The sequence below is a fragment of the Frankliniella occidentalis genome, unplaced genomic scaffold, assembly GCF_000697945.3.
Source record: "Frankliniella occidentalis isolate FOCC.00 unplaced genomic scaffold, Focc_3.1 Scaffold7, whole genome shotgun sequence".
Taxonomy (NCBI): domain Eukaryota; kingdom Metazoa; phylum Arthropoda; class Insecta; order Thysanoptera; family Thripidae; genus Frankliniella; species Frankliniella occidentalis.
This window is the reverse complement of record NW_026267137.1, coordinates 887,136-892,023: the sequence shown is the minus strand read 5'-3', so window position 1 is coordinate 892,023 and position 4,888 is coordinate 887,136. Positions and strand designations below refer to the sequence as shown.

General features: G+C 49.1%; 1 protein-coding gene across 6 annotated transcripts in view; it reads left to right on the top strand.

Annotated features, from left to right (window-relative positions):
- LOC113210337 (uncharacterized) overlaps positions 1–4,888 on the top strand; it is an 82,784-nt gene that overhangs the window by 55,660 nt on the left and 22,236 nt on the right. Inside the window, exon 3 of one of the 6 annotated variants that reach the window (XM_052272889.1) lies at positions 1,555–1,613. The exons of the other annotated variants lie outside the window; for them this stretch is intronic. The gene's annotated coding sequence lies outside the window, so the exon portion shown is untranslated. The remainder of the gene's footprint in view (positions 1–1,554; positions 1,614–4,888) is intronic. 6 annotated transcript variants of the gene reach the window in all.

The window sequence follows — 4,888 nt, the reverse complement described above, 5'->3', positions numbered from 1 at the left end:
TAATAATAAGAAGAAGAAGAAGAAGAAGAAGAAGAAGAAGAAGAACAACAACAACAACAACAACAACTATAAGCGTTTCCTGGGATAGGCAATAAATAGCTCACAGTTGAGTAGCCCAGCCAGAAATGTAAATTTCGTCCGATGTCGATTCGACCTCGATACCTCGATTTGAGTGATAAAACCACGTTTTCCAGCAGCAACGACTTTCGATTCGACATCGATTGATTTCCATTTTGTGGCTGGGAATCCCCGCCCCCTAAAAATGCGTGTGTCGAGTGCCGAATCCGTCCTGTTATGGTCTAACAGTGCCCGGTACTGCACACCGTCCCAGGCTGCTGAGACTGTGCGAACCCGGGACGCACTCACACAGACACGCGGAGCGGGAGGGGAGGCGTACAGGTGCGGCGGTGTGCCTCTTGCGTCACCATCTGACCGATCTGCGATCTGCCCCTGCTTCATTCCTTTCCTCCTTGCCCCCTCCCCCACTCCCCTCCCTCCTCCCGGTCCGTATCGAACGTATTGCGCAGAGCCGGGTATACGTACCCGTAGTGCTGACAGTACGTTATATACCAGTCCAAAACGCTCTAGGGGTGGGGCGAGGGGACGGCGGCGTCACTCTCAACACCACATTCCAGAAAGGAGCAGGCGGGTTGGCCTCGCCCCAGTGAGTGCGCGAGATCGTGCTTGATCAGGACGATGTCGATTCGACGTCGTTTTGGCGTCGTACGCGTACAGTAGTAATATTTGTTCGTTGGTAGTAGTTTCTTATTTGAGGCTCATGACAGAGATGCCCATAGCTAAAGTTTTGTGTGTAAGGGTATAGCCATCTACGCTAATCATAAACACATACCCATACAGCCACTGAAACATGCGTTTTGACGTTTTTCTATCATTTCTGTCTATAATGACACCGAGCGTATTACAGTTTTTGTGATTATTATCAAAGCGAGCTATCAAAATTTAATTGTCGATAAACATAGATGAACTAAACGGTTTTTTTCACAGCCCAAGAATGCTGCTATATGGCGTCTTCATCTGCCGTCCTGCTCTAGGCGCGACCTCCGAGCGTCGTCCTAGAGTTGTCTATCGAGCCTGACTGGCACCTTATCGTCCGTAATCTGTTCCATGCATACCATTAACGCCAAAACGAGTTGATTATTTTTGACGGCAGGGCTCCTGAAGAGGGCCGTCATCATCAACCCATCTGAGGAAGCCTAGAAATCTGCTGCTGCAGCTGCTGCCGTCTTTCATTTTTATTATTATATGCATTCTTTCACACGGACCCCGCAGCTTATATGAGTGCAGCTGGGATGGGCCTGATTGATAAACTCGGACAATTACCGTTTGGCTAAGGGCCAACTCGATTTTATTTCAGTTATTCTTTTTGTTATTCACTTTTTTATACAATGTCATTCTAAAGTGTTTGTATGCGGTCACGCGCGTGTACTGCGGTGATCAGTCTGTATTCAAAGTGGTCAGGTTGGAGTGCGTGGACGGAAAAGATTTATTTTTGGCATTAATTTCTTATCTCTCGGGTCTCTTTTATGTTTGCAGGTGAGCTGACCGTGTAGCCGCCGTGGCGTCCAGATCAAACGGCTGCGCATCCTAGCGAGGTGATGTAGAGTTTGTAAAGGGTTATTTATTGCGTCCTGCTCGACGTGGAATTTTGAGTGATGTGCTTATGATTAGCAGAGACTTGTAGGCGCGAGCCTGACAAAGCGAGCCGCCTAGCCTGGAGATATGTGTCCTCGATTCTCGTCGATTCATAAAAGCTTCTTTTGAGTATCGAGAACTAACATTTCTTTGGAGAATGCATTTCATTAAAGCGTTAATATGGGCGCAAAAGCAGAAACTTCTCCATCATGAATTTAAAAAAAAAAAAACTAACGAAAAAATGTATAACATGCAAGATACAAGGAAGGCGGCGGTACGCACGTTCACGGTGTACCAAGATTTTGCTTTATTTTGACTTGGACCCGTAACAAACTGCGGTATCTATATATACTCCCTGGCTAGATTAACATTTTTTTCGCTTTCTCCGTCGCCCCGTGTCCTACTCAATGAAGTTGGCGTATCTTCCCCCTCCTCCGCGTCTCCCGCTCTCTGTTGCACCTTCCGGACGGTCGACGAGGAGGCCGTGTGTAAAGTGGCAGGTGACAGGCCCGGACTATCCCTCTTAAGACTTTAGTGCGCGCGCTCTGTCGCTCTCACCGCTCACAGCGTTAAGTCATTCTATCCCCTTCTCCGCTCCGCTCCGCTCATCTCTCTCTCTCTCTCTCTCTCTCTCTCTCTCTCTCTCCCCCCGCCCCCTCCCTGCCTCCCTCTGCACTAACCCCGGGAAAGTTGTCAACTCCCGCGAGTGTAATCAAGAGAGAGGAGGCACAATTATTTGGAGACAGTGACGAACGCTTTGGGTCCTTTTGGGGCAACGCCTCAGCTCGTCTCACAAAAGAAGGGAGAGACAGAAGCAGCATAGTTTAAGTAAGTGCGAGAGAGTGAGTTAGGGCACGGAGGACCCCAACCCCATCCAAGCCATCGCCCTTTTCCATGGTAAAGGGGACGACGCGGCGCGACGCGGTCACTCAATTTTTCTCTCTCGGACACTTCAAGTCTCCTCCACTTTGTCTTTGAGGCAAAGCCCTTTTTTGCCCTGGATTCACTGCCCGCTGAATGCGAGCGAGCGGGTGCGTTCTTTTAGAAGTGCTTCTGCGACGGTGGGTGAGACAGGGTCAATCGTTCTGCTTCATCAGGGTCACGCTGTTTTCATTCTCTCCCTCTCTCTCTCCCACACTTTGTCACCATGTCACCCCTTTTGTCGCTGTGCTTCTTTCGCCGGGGTGAACTTCGGGGCGAGATTCTTGGGAGAGATCCGTTAAGATTCCCAAGTGAGCCAATCAAGCCATTGACTGGCGGATCGAAGCGCTAATTTGCTACTTTTAGTCTAGCACCTTCCGCAGAAACCGTTCATATACAGACGTCATAGAGACGAATTTTTGGGTGAGCAGCCAGCAAAGATTCATGCTTCACCTTACTTTGAAAATTCTAAAACGAACATAGGAATATTAGTTATCACCTTTAAAAGGATGAATTTCGATCTGACGCACCCAGTGGCGTGTGTTGTGGCACTGCCTATCCGCGGGCGCCTGTTGGTAGGCATGTCTGTAGAGCACGCGTGTGTTACGGCACTGCCTATCCGCAGGCGCCTGTAGATACGCTGCACACTACCGTATACCCACCACAAGTCCGCTCACAACCGTTTTGCTCTCCGACCACGGATCGCGTCCGCTCAGTTACACACTGAATTGTTGAGAAAAAAATTTCTTTATGACCTGGTTATATATTTTTATATTTTTATCTATACATGCGCTGATGCGCGTCTAAGCATTTACCAACGAATTTTGAAATGTATGTGAAAATATGAACAAATAATCTCCAATATGCCACCGTAAAGATAATACGCATCCAGTAAACAGTGAGGAACGGTTCACTTAAATGTAGCGTGTACCACAAACCACAGTTCTCCTGTAGCCGTCCGCTCTGCCTCTCTCAGACCGCTCAGGCCGCTCAGCCACCAAACGCTCGGCGTGCGTCAGCCGGCCGGGAGCTCGGCCTAGATAGTGTCGGCTGGGCGTGGCCCATGGCATCACGGCCGGCCGCCCAGGCGGCGGCGTGCGGCTGCGTGGTTATGGCGGCGGCGTTTGGCCCCGCGGAGTGATCCACGAGTAATTAAACGTTTTGGGCAGCGCGTGGTTTCGGCCCTGGATGGAAAGAGAGAGAGGCTCCCGCGTCTGATCTGGGGCCTGTCTGGCTGTCGCAATGCGGCCCCACCGCGCCGGCCCTGCGGGGGTCTGCCGCCCCCTGGGGGCTATAGGGCAGGGGCCCTGACACACCGACATCACCGTCCGCTCATCGCCAGCAAAAAGGGGGCCAAGATTTCAGGAACACGCTCTCGAACCTGGTTTGAAAAATTAATAAAAAAGGATGGTACCTGCAGGCAGGTACTTTACAAATTGAATTGTGTATGGCGTTCAAACATGTGACACTCCAAAGAGTGCGTGAAGATGAAAAGTGAATTCTTGTCCAACTCAAAAGAGTGATTTGTTAGTCGTACACTTTTGTGCATGCCACTGTCAAACTCTCTTTTGCCTGTGACATTTTGGCACGGACTTAATTTTGAGCGTTGCGCGTTGCAAGTGGGCGAATTGTGAGCAAAATGACCACCATTCACACACTCTTCGGGGTGAACAAAATGGCCACCATCAGCAGCAGCAGTCTGCGTAAATGTAGCCACATTTATTCGCTATTCATGCACTCACTCTCACTCACATGCAGGCAAGCGGCAAGCGATGTTATTCGTACACACTGAAAACAGCGTAATAACGCATGTTATCACTACATGATAACGCGGTGCACATTTTAGTTTTTGTGGAATATTTTCTAAATGAGCGCTAAAATTTAATTTTTGAAAGCACCATTGAATTTCCCGGAAAATTTCCGATCAAACGAGCCTACATGTGATAGGGTTCTGTACAAAGGTTCTCTAAGAACACGTCTAATTCCGTATTATTATTTGAACTCCGAACCCTATCACATGTAGGCTCATTTGATCGGAAATTTCGCGGGAAATCCGATGGTGCTTTCGAAAACTAAATATCAGAGCTCGTTTAGAAAATATTCCACAAAAACTGAAATGAGCACCGCGTTATAATCTAGTGATAACATGCGCTATTATACGCTGTTTTCAGTGCACTGGGTTAGCTTCCTGTACTAGTCCCTGTCCACCCGAACACCCTTCTGCACTCTCGGGTTCGGGTCCAGCGCCACCATATAACCTACCGCTGCTCAGCTACCCCGTCCTTATCACCCGAACACCCTGCGCTCTCAGGTC